Consider the following 13,004-nt stretch of genomic DNA (forward strand, 5'->3'; position numbering starts at 1 on the left):
TGAACAGTAATCTGTCCTTCTGCTGTAGGAAGATATTCATCAGTCAAGAAGCTCAACAGTAGTTCTCAATATTTTTGGTGAGGTGTGTCACAGACATCCAGAGTTAACCAATGCAGCATTTCTGGCCATCCACTCATATCTGTCACCTGTTCAACTGCTTGTCCTTGACAATGATGCAGGTGCCAGTGTATTTACCTCTGGTGACACAACACATTTAAATCTTTACGCTTGCCACTGAAATGCACTCTGGCTCATTTATGTCTATATGGACATTTCTAAACACAAACACACACACACAATAGATAATGAACTCAAAGCATTATTCATAATTCATATGCACAGAATAATTTTAATCACTATCACTTAGTAAATGCCACTGTCACTAGGCAGAGATGCACCTCATCAGAGTGATGAGATGCTCTTTATCTGGTGTGGACCATCTGCATCTATCACTCTTTTGGATAGAACAAAAAACCTTCTTGACAGTGCGACAGCAGGGTGGACCTTATGTCTGCTATAATAATACTGTAAATAATGAATGGAGTGTTATATTTAGTTTAAGGTTTCAACTATATAAATGCATATCTGCAAGGATTGCATTACTTGTTTAATGCTATCAAACAACTAAAATAATATACAGATATAAGTGGGTAAACCCACACTGACAAAAAGAGAACATGCAACTCCTGAAGGCCACCTGACCCTGCAGCCGGGTCTCAAACCGGGGACCTTCTTGCTATGAGGCAACATTACTACCCACTAAGGATTCTTTGCAGCAATGCCATAAAACAGCTGTGTCCAAACTTGGTCCTGGAGGGCTGGTGTCCTGGAGAGTTTAGCTGAAACTTCCCTCAACACACCTGCCTGAAAGTTTCTAGTCTGCCTAGCAAGCAGTGATGTTAGGTTCTTGAACGAATCGTTCTTTTGAGATGGTTCTCAGAAGGTAACCGGTCGAGCCGGTTCACAAATCGAACTGAATCGAACTTTAGTTCAGGTGTCATAGGTTCCGGGTTGATTATGCAGGACACCCAGCTGAAATAGCACGCAGGACTGAAAAAGAACCAAGCCGGTTCAACCCACAGGGTTCAACCAGCTGTCGAAGTTTGTCGAAGATTGCCGAGACGAGGATTGCCGATGATTCTGACAAATGAGTTGCTGACACTGCTTGTGTATCACCATGCATTTGAACCAACCTGATGCACAACGTTTCTTGTTTTATTAATTTCTTGATATGCTTGTTTTATTTAAAAGCTTTAGTTTTAGTATGATTAATTGTGCATCAGTGTCTGTAATGTATACTGTGGGTGCCAAACTTTTAGGAATCTTGTCAGTCATTCCTGGCATTTACTGTCTGCAATTGAAACTGTGACCACAAACATTACTGGACGGGGTCGCACACGGGACGCGCAGCTTAGCGCCGCACCATTCTAAAAAAATTGAACACATTGTTTTCTATGACTATACGCACACCGGCGCCGACACATGGCGCCTGTCCGCACCGCCCAGCTACGACTCAGGAAGTTGCTCAACTACCTGTTGCGCCACAGAGCACCACTCACATAGTTTAACATTAAATAACATCATATTTGTCCCAAATCAATAACGATTAACATTGGCTGCTAATGTATATTTTGCATTTTGAAGTAGACGCTATCTGCCGAAGCTCACGATATTTAATGTGCACTTCCGGTTTATGATACCTCCAAGTTGTCCTAGACGCGACTCGACGCGGTGCTGAGCTGCGCGTCTGGTGTGCGACCCTTAACTTGTGAATGAAAGGCAATGAATCAGCTATGCCTTCACAAAAACAACTTTTTATTTGAAGGTTTTAATGTGTTGACACAAACGACTTTATTTGAATGTTTTAATGATACAAGTAGTTGAAAATAAATGCATAGTGATGTCATTTCTCTCGGTGAATCAGCTTTTCGAACCGGTTCAATGAGCCGAACTGTCCGAAAAGAGCTGGTTTGTGGAAATAAATCGGACTTTGCATCACTGCTAGCAAGACCTTGATTAGCTGGATCAGGTGTGTTTGATTATGGTTGGAGCAAAACTCTGTAGAGACACAGAGGCCCTCCAATAACCTTTTTCCACTACAAAGAAACTTTTGTGCAACTCTGGAAGGTTCTCTGGATGTTGAAGCTTCTTTATGGAACCATATAACAAAGAACATTTTGTACAATTTGCCATGACCTCTGTGGCATTGGGGTTAGGGGTGAGGTTTCGTGACTGTTTATTTTATAATAATCATACGTATTTCCATGATTAACTTCGTATGAATTCATACAAATTAGCCATCTCGTAAAATATGTACGAATTCTCATGAGATCAGGCTGTTTTTATATTCATGGCTTGTGTAAAACTGAACTTGACACGTAAAAGTGGTATTCAGAGTATGTCACCTTTAGTTACAAAACAGAAAATTTAATAACATTCACCTAATCTGGAATCTGCTTTTTATGGCTCCGTGGTGAGTCGTGATGCTCGATGGCTGGACAAAGGTCTTTTCAGGTTTCCACTTTCAGATGGCTATCTTCGTCATCATCCAAAATCACACATCTCTTGTCCTGTTCCACAACATTTAGCAGAAAGTACAATTAGAAATTTATGATCTCTGGGAGGCTGCGTCTGCTGCTGGCCAATCTCAAGAGTAAGAAAGCCAGTTGTCGGTGGGTGACAGGAATTCTGTCTAATTCATGAGGAAGCAATGTGATATTAATGTGTAAGGCATGGTAGATGTAGCCGGTGATGCAATTTAAAACAACACAGCTGAGGGCACTCTAACTTTTTTAACATCTCCACGCTATTCCTCCACCTCTGAAACCTAAAACAGAGGCTTTTATGTACAGGGCTTTTTGGGACTTTTAAACCGAGCAAGTTTCCTTGAATGACCTGGTATTAAACTCTTCTTTGCAAAGTTTGTATAGAGTCTTTTAGGTTCAAAAGGATTCTGGCCTGGCGCCAGGATGGCATAACTGGGAGGGGCATTTTCATTTCTTGGGGGGCACACTATACCCTATTGTGACTGATTTCCTGCTCCTTTAAATGTATTTATTCATTTACTTACAGATGTTATTGCCTGTATTTGGGCCTATACACATTCAATTTTTTGGAAAGTGACATCTTTGTTTTTTTAAGTACATGCTATGTGTCTTCACTTGGCATACGGATTGTTTCTGCATTGATGGTGCTTCCTGGTTTGTTGCTGTCTGTGGTCCTGAATGGCTCTTTGATTTCTCTGCTGCCCGTCTGACTTCTCACCTGCTCTTATCTCTGGATTGTTCCCTGTTCTGAATGGACTCCTCAATAGTGAACTGGGGTGACTTTATCCTCATCTCTCTGCCCTCCTGGAGTTGTCAGCCTGTTGTTCAGTTTTATTACAAAGTGCTGATTTATCTTTGCAGTTCACTTTGAGGATGATAGTGACAGCAACATTAGCTTGTGTGAGATGCATTTAAGAAACAAATGTTTAAAACCTGGCAGGCTGAAACATCAAGGAAACGCCACCTAGGTCGCTGAATTGCACAGTGCCTTCATGTAACAGCTAGCTCATTTGCGCGTTGAATCCATCCACCTGAGATTGAAGTCATTGGATAAATTAAGTTATACACGTTATTAACAAATTTATTATATTAAAGTATATGACTAATTTAGCCCTCCATTTTCATTTATGTCTGTTAAGAAAACTGGGGAGGCACAAATTCTTTCTGGGGGGCACGCCCTTCTTTGCCCCCCGTGGCACCGGGACTGAGAGGATTCATAGATACATGCTGCTCTTCGTATCTTACACCACATTCACGTACATAGAAATGCTCCTACAATTATATTTCCTCTTCATTAGTTTCGCAGTTACAATCTTGCTGTTTTAACTTTTGTCTTGATAAATGTGCTGCTACAGTTAAACAAATAAAAAAGACTGAATTAGCAACTTCGACTCAACTCAATTACTGTATAAGCAATTGTTTCTGAACACCCTGTTCTTGGTCCTGTCTGCAACTATAGGAAATTATAGAAAGTCACTAAAGCCTTTTTTGGCCATTTTATAATCTATTCAGCTTAATGGGTTCCAATAAAAATTATAACAATATAAAGATTTATGGCCATAGATCAAAATGCCATGTTGTGATGGTGAATAGGCTCCACATTTGAAGACCTAAGGAAGAGTTTTTTAATGGGGTTTTTAATATGGATACGTTTCACCGTCCCAATGTTTCCTGAGGTGAATTTACAAGCTTTGCCTTGTTTCTTGATGTTTTATATTTCCGCATCAACCTTACCAAATTTAATTTATTTACCTCATAGAGGACAGCACAATTCAAAGGCAATGTCTTGCTTTGCAGATTTCAGTGTAGTCGATATGGTATACAGTCTGAGAGATGGCAGAGGCAGAATGAAAAGGAACCAATTTAACTGTGTATGTGTCTTCATACCATGAGCCGGAAAAGATAGACAGAGCTAATAATTTTTTATGTGCCACTCTTTCTAGCCAGATGGTTTCATGTTCTGTCATGAGAATGGTTCTGCACTGTTTTTGTTTTGCTAAATTGAACAAGGTTGAATACAACATAGTTCTTTCCTAATGTGACACATCAGATTTATTTGGCTGCCATCCATTATATCAAAACATACGGAACAGGAAATGCGTGCATGTGAACAGTTTGAAATCTTCCCTTTTTTCTAAAATATAAAAAAAGTAATGACTATCCAACCATGCACATTTTTAGAGAAAAATATTTGAAAATTCAGAATTTAGGCCCCACCATTGCACAGAAACAGTGATGCTTAGAGTTACAAATGACCTCCTTTTATCTTGCTCCTTATATTACTGGACCTTAGTGCAGCCTTTCAATAGATCATACAGCTCTACTAGATACAGTAGACTAGTAGATAAACCAGATAGAAAATGATGTGAACATTATTGGTCTTATCTGACCGCAATCACTTTGTTTATGTGTGAGGAAAAGTCATATTACTCTCAGGTTAAATATGGCTTGCCACAGGGATCAGTATCCTTTTCTTGTTAAACATGCTTCCGCTATGAGACATTTTCAGAAAACATAACATCAATTTTCATTGTTATGCTGACGATACCATGCTTTACATTTCCTTAGAACCTGGTGAAACCCACTGGTTTCCTATGCTAACAGATTGTATCAATGATATCAGAAAGATGATGCCAAACAATTTCTTTCTCCTTAACTTTAATAAAACATTATATTCCATAATATGCTACTATAAAAGCAGTGAGTTATAGCTGCAATCAGTAACACTTTGTCTCTTTAATCTGTTACGGATTGCAACCGTAACTTGTCAGATGAGAACTGGTCCTCCCGGCTAAACCTGAGTTTCTCAGAGGTTTTTTGTCTCCCCAAAGGAATGTTTTGGTAAAATATACAATACAATACAATACAATACACACAATACAATACAATACAATACTACATAATATTATATTATGGTACTGTAATTTATGGTATTATGGTACTGTGCAAAAGTCTTAGGCCGCCATATTTATTTTTCAATCTATTTCATTAAGATACAAACAGAAAATACAAATACAGGAAATATGTACAAAAAATAGGCATTGTCAGTGTATAGTGTGACCTCTCTTGGCACTAAACACATCTTGAGGGTTTTTGAGCAGAATGAAGTGAAAAGACTAATTTCTTTAAAATTAGAAATGAGGATTTAATTTTATTTAGGTTTAAGAGATCCTGCAGTTTCCCGCTATTGCTCAATTGGAAATACTTTTTATACAGTTTTTAATACTACATACACATTTCCTGTATTTTCTGGATGGATTATATTAAAGAGACTGAAAAACAATTATATATGATCACTTTAACATTGCAAAAACAACTAATCTAATTCAATTCAATTTTATTTAATATATAATATATAGATATAGATAAAAGATCATATAAGAAGCAGAATACAGTGGCTAAGAATAAACCGTTTTGATACATCCTGCTCATTTTGTCAAGTTTCTTCTGAAACTATAAATCATCTGTATTGGGACTGTCCTTTAACTAAGTCTTTCTGGCGTGATATTGAATTTCTAATAGTTCAAAATATTCTTCTAAACTTTTCTTTAACTTATAGACACATTCTTTTTGGTTTTTATGTTGATGACAAGACACTATTCAATGCAAGCTTTTGTATCAATCTTATTTTATTTACTGGAAAGTGTCATATCCATAAATGTAAATGTACAAAAAAATAATCCCCACTTCCTTGTCATCAAACAAGAATTAAATTTATATTTGGATACAATTTCGACATCTGTTAATTAGAAAGCTGTAAAAACTACTAAAATTTGTAAGTTATTCAATCTTTTACTTTAATTTGCTTGTAAAATGCCCTCTCTATTTTTCTTTTCTTTTTTTCTTTTTTTCTCCCCTTCATGATCTTAATGAGAATTTCTTGAAAACTCCATGTACTTATATTTCCTGATGATTTCTTATGTTTATTACTTGAAAATTATTATTTGTCGATGTATCTTCTTTTTGATTGCAAAAAAAAAGAATAAACCGTACAAGCGAGCGTAGAAATAATGTAACGTATACAGGAAAGTGCTAAGTTAAGCCAATGTTGGCTGACTCTCCATGGGATGAAAACCCCCCTAGGAGAAAAACCCTGTGGGAAAACTCCTAGAAGGAGAAATTGTGGCATGGTGGCCTAAGACTTTTGCACAGTACTGTAGTTTGGAAGTATTTATTGCATTATTCTATTAGCCTAATTATATTTATTCATGTATTTCCCAAATTAGATATTAATTAAGTGTGTTTTTTTGGTTTAGTACAAAATGCTGTAGCATAGATTTTGTTTAAATGCAGTGATGTCAGGAGGACATCCAATTAGGACTTATCCACACTCATGTTTCATCTGTCAGGGATATCTGAATCTGCAATAAACACAGTCAGGGAACAGAGGTCAATGTGGTAATATAAGCTCCCTCACAAGCACAGAATCTGCTGAGAAAGAAAGCAAGCATGAGAGAACAATGGGGAGAAAGAAGCAAATAAAAACCTGCATCTTACCTAATACCAAAGGCTGATGAGAGATGCTTAATGAAATATTTTGGTGAAAAAAAATTGTTCAAGGTAGGAATGTATAGATTTCTGCCTCAGCAAAGTGGATGAAGACCCACATGTGCAGTGCTCCTTACAGCGTTAAATGAGCATACTTAAGCTGGGGGTATTAGTGTTAGTACCCTGCAGCGAGCTCTCTAATCATCCAAAATAACAGGCACCGGGGGGGACAAATCACTTTGACATTAAGACCAGGAGAGGGTCATTCATTAATAAATAAACAGACATGACTGCTCACCCAGTCAGCAGACCGGCATGCTCAGAGTTTGGAGCAGCATGTGCATGCTTAAGGTGGATTGTAACACATCATGAAACATGACCATGAAATGTTCTCCAACTACATTCAACCTCCATCTCTATGTCTTAAGGTGAAACCATTCTAAATTTATTTTCACCTTTAGCATTACAAATCTCCACAAGCAACAACGTTTGAAAGTAGCTTATTGCTGTGCACGGCATCATTGTGATGTCTGTTTAAGTGCTTTATGGACACTTTAAACGGAGCTGCAGGTTTAGAGATGACATAATGAATCTCAGACACAGATTGTGAACGCTGTTTATTAATAAAGAGACGGCTTAAAAGTGCCTGGAGGATGTATGTGCCGAATGCAAGGTGTCCTGTTGACAGAGCCTCTTTTAAATGATTAAGGAAACCATCATTTGCCATTTGTTTACTGCATGCAGAGGTGTGTCTTTCTTCTTCCTGGCTCTCTCTTCATCTCTTTAGAGAAATGACACATTGTCATTTTTATTTGCACTGGAGAAGCTCAGATTACTGCCATTTGTTCTCAGCATGGTGGAAACTGAAACAGTGGGTCCCCCTTCAAAAGCCTTGCATCAGCATCATTCAATATGTCTCTCTTTCCCTCGATGTCCTTTTCCCTAATGTTCTTTCTCTTTAGTTATAGCACTTACTATGTGCATCCCACTTAGCTGTCTTGAAAATGGCCATCTTCATTTAGTGCTTGCATGAGTATTGACAAAAGCTTATGCAATCTAATTTTTTGTTCCTCATTTTTGTTCATTAATATGCATTTGTTCGTCTTATCGTCTGACAATAGAAACAGCTGGGGTGAATGCATTGGGGGACATCATTAATTAGAAGATACCTGTTGCTGAAATTGAAAAAAATCTCACTGCAGTTTCATTTCGGAAACACACTAGCACTAACACCATCGCCCTGTCCTCCCCACTGTGTCCATCTGGAGAACGGCTGGGGAAAACAGACCGGTTCGAGAAGCTTCTGTTCATGGAGGCATATGGATATGATTTCCTTTTTCATTTCAGTCATCATTAATCCAAACAAGCAACAGGATAGAGTTGGAAAGAATGAAAATGGAAGAAAGAGGACGAGGATGGAGGCCAGCCTTTGTGAATGGTGTTATAAAAAGCTTCTGTTTGTCTGTGTCATTCAGCCTGCACTTTCATAAAAGTGTACAGTGTGTGCAACAGCTCTGAGGTCTAAATATAATCCTTTCAGAAGATGGTGCTAATGTTGCCAGTGGCTCCTCCAGTCACTTAGCATCAGCAGCCAGAGGTCAAAGGTCACAGAAATGAATCAGATAGATGACGGAAGTGATGCGGTTGTCAACAATTATTGATTTGAAAATCATTGAGAAACTAATTAATGGAAAAATATACAGCATGTCCTAACTTTATTTGTAAGTCCATGGGTGGTGTAGTGGGCTTCTAGGGCATAAGCCCCCAAATGTTTTTCGTTAAAATTGAGCTTTTTAAAGTTGTACATGCTTGCAATTGTGTTAGTACTGTAGTTATGCAGTTATGCATAGTTCTGTCAGTAGTCATGTGGTTAATAACAAGCTGTATATCAACACAAATTATTTTATGATTGTAGGGGAGAGCGGGGTATGTTGTCACACTTTTCACACTGTCTAACATTTACTGAGCACCATACATCAAAATGGTATAAATCTCATACCAAATGAAAGAAGGAAGTCTTGGGCACATATGTTGTATTCATAACATCTTTATATCTTATCTCATTACAGAGTTGTAGACTGTTGAATAGTGACTGTGCACTTGTGACAATTTGCCCCATCGGAGGGTAAGTTGTCACACTAGGGCGGGTAAGTTGTCACACTAGATTATCTAAAAATAAGAACACAACTACTTAATTGTGAATATTGATTTTAATTTTTAAACTCAAACCAAACTGGAAATATAAACATCCGTGCCTGGAGAATCTGGAAAAACAATTATTTCAATCCAAATAATGCACATTTCAATTAAGTGGCAAGACCACTTTACTTTGAACTTTGGTTCAAATGTTCTATGGCTTTCACATAAAACCAGATAACTGAATGGAACGCTGCAGATAACTTGCTTAACTTAACATGTTTAACCTCTGAACAAAACAGATGCCCTGTATGACTAATAGGACTCATCTCCAGAATCACAATTCTGACACACATAAATTGCCTGGCCTGAGGTGCAAGCATCATGGGCCCAATTGTTGCATTTTACACATTTTACCCAGGTCTCCTTTGGACGACTCTTTGAAAATGGCTCTACACAGACGAGGCAGAAGCACTCTTCATCATCTGATGATGACTCTTGCATGATTTTTCTTCTTTTAGCTGCCTTGTTTTTCATCGGTCCAGATTTCTGCTTCCCTTTCTTTTGAAACAGCTTTTTGCTAGATTGAGGCTTATTCTTTTCTATATCATGTTTTCTGAGCATGTTCGATGTGTTTGTTTGTACAGGGGCAAGTTGTCAGATGTGACGACTTGCCCCAAAGTCATTGAGACAACTTGCCCCATACTTACTTGTGTGCTAATGTTGTCTAAATCTCAAGTTTAGCTCATCATATCACTTTAGCTAAAGTATCAAAAGACACTTTACGGTCTCCTCTATTTTGTGCAAAATAATCATTTTAAACATTCACACCTAACAAAGTTGTATTGCATAAAATGTAAAGTGATTTTTTTTTACTTTTTAAGCAGAAAAATAAGAAAATTGTGCTAACCTCAGATTACAGTGATCTTGACCACATGTGAACAGGAAGTTCACTATAGAAGAAGAAGTCACATAAAGTGGCTATTTGATTTTTGACATAGAGCCTCTAGTGTTGGAGTTATTAACAGTGTGACAACTTACCCGTGTGACAACTTACCCCGCTCTCCCCTACTTTTAGGATATTGTATGTTCAACTCAGCTTGTGTACTTCATGGTCACTGAAAAACTGCAAAACAGAACAATTTACACCGGGAAGAAAATCGATCTACGTAAATTAATTATAGACACTGATACCACCTGATTGAGATATCCTTAAAATAAAATAAACATGCAACTATAGAGGTACACTCTAAAAATGTCTGGGTTATTTTTAACCCATAATGGGCTTTCGGTCTGAGCGGCACCATGTGAGGACGTGTTTTTATGGAGCTCCTCGCCAACACTATTAAGAAATATAGAAGCAGCAATTTAAGGTAAATACCTTGAGTTACGCTCATTATGGAAGAGAAGACGTCACACCAGATTTGACATTTTGATCTAACACTAGCTGAAAATGTCTAAAAACCCCTGGAAAGCACCTGATACAAGGGTTAGCTTCAAGGCTAGCCCAGAGGCTAACGCTGTACCTGACGCCGTACTTAACCATGGACCCGGACATGAGGCCATCCTCCTAATCGCCAAGCTGCGGACTGAATTGCTCACCAAAGCAGAGGCAGAATCCGCTGAAATTGGAACCAGGTTGACCAGCTATTTCTAACCCATAATGGGTAAATATTGGACAGAACAGGTGCTGGGTTTAAAATGACCCAATGTAGGGTTGTTGTTATGCAACCACGGATTAAAGTATAAGGGGGCGTCCACATCAAAGCTTTTACGCCCGCAGCGGTGCATGTTTTTAATTATTTCCAATAGAAGCTCTGCGTTTTTCAAAACAGCCAGCAGCTAGCAGTTTTTTCCGTGCTGAAAACCGCCGCTTGGCATTTTTTTTCTCACACGCGTTTTCAGCTGCGTTTAACAGTTTTGGTGTGCACGCCCATGAAAGCGTCAGCGTAAGTTCTACCAGGAAGACTCTAATACCACGTCATTCATTCATAAAATCGGCTTACCAATCACAGCTCAATGCCGACTATTTAAACGCTGAACTAACACTCTCTCCTGCTGCCCGTAGGTGTCGTAGCTGAAGTTCACCTCCATCCTCCCCACCACCACCAGGTTGTTCCCTGTTCTTTTGTCCGGGGGTAGGCTCCGCCCCTGCCTTCAACATCAGGCAGGATCTGCCGGACTACAGCTAGACCCGGACGAAAGGCGGGGCATATGCCAAAATCTTATGAGACTCAAGCATCTCTTTTATTTTGAGACTGATTCGAATTTCTGTCTTTTAATTTAACATGGAATAAATGTCATTCAAACGTTCACTTGCCTTCTGAGTCTTTATGGTAGAACTAATATTCCAGCAGTTAGGTTATAACAACCCAGAATTGGGTAAATTTTTACCAAGCGGTGTATTCTTTCCAATATTTACCCCGACATGGCATTTAAAATAACCCAGCCATTTTTATTGTGTAGTAAAGTGGGCGAGTGAGTGTGTTTTGTGACATTTGAACATCTTGTTTTAAATGGTTTTCCTTGTGGAAGGCAGTGGCAATCGGGAGAGTCGGGACTTTTCCCGGTGGGCCGGTAGTGTTTTGAGGCCGCAAGGGCCGGTCTGATAAAAGCCGTGCTTTCAGTCTTTAGTCATGCACTCCCGCCACACTAAAAATGATTTATCATATATTTAATATGCTGCAGCGCTCAAAATGTATCTGGCCGCACCGTTCTCTCTATCAAGCCCGTTTCCCCTGGAGTTCTAGTCGAACATGCCACTTATCAGCCAATCAAAAAAAGAAAAAAAAGAAAGAGGCTACACAGCAGCCAATCAGAAAATAGCACTGTTGTATTTGGGTAAGATTTAACGCAACAACCAATAAAAAAGCATAGCCTCGCACACCCACAGAGGAATGGAGCTCCGAGCTTTGAGCAGCACAGAGTAAGTCTGATCTCCTGTTTTAATGTTACAACAAATGCACAACTTTGACACAAACAATGACAACTTGACTGCTGTTAGAGAATGTTTCCCAGATAATTAGCATCAGTTTTTCATGAGTATATGTAACTTAGCCAACAGTTTTACAGCCTGTTCACTGACAACACCTGCTCAGAACATGCAAGTCTAAGCCTTGTTATATCTTCGTTATCACACTATGACTGACATTTTGTCACATGAAACATCTCTCTCCAAACAGGCTTAATAATTTTATAAGCAACTGCTTTGCAACCAAATGAAGCTTTAGTTTACCTAAAACTAGGGAACTGTTGTTGACTTTAAGATCTTTTAAATAATAATTATTACACTTGGTATTTCATGTTGTTGTGCAGTCATTTTTATTGTAATATTAGATTTCAGCATTTGCTTATTTACAGGGAACCATTTTCTTTTTTTTTTGGTGGTCTATGAAATTTCCCAGTAGATTTTTGGGTCCCACTCCGCCCTTGGTGGAAGGTCTGGATTTGTTAAAAACTAGAAAATAAAATATTTCAAATAAATATTTAGTGTTCCTTACCTTATGCATGAGGTAAGTCGTCATGTAGTAAGTGGGATAATGTAGAGGCAGCAGGTTGAAATAGAAAAATTAGCCCCTTCAGTGTGATACAAGACCACGTGAAACAAGAGCCAATAATTTCAATTATGTAGATCTAACATTTATTTCAATGTAAATTGTTCTGTTCTGCAGACAACAAAGAAATGAAACATATGTGCTGACTTTATGGTCATAGTATTGCTCTTTCATGCACTGCAAAAAATGATGTGTTAATTTTTTACACATTGTGTGTGTCATGCCATTTAAGGGGATATGGCATAACACACACAATGTGTAAAAAAATAACAAATCATTT

This window comes from Misgurnus anguillicaudatus, chromosome 21 (genome assembly GCF_027580225.2).
Source record: "Misgurnus anguillicaudatus chromosome 21, ASM2758022v2, whole genome shotgun sequence".
Lineage (NCBI taxonomy): Eukaryota > Metazoa > Chordata > Actinopteri > Cypriniformes > Cobitidae > Misgurnus > Misgurnus anguillicaudatus.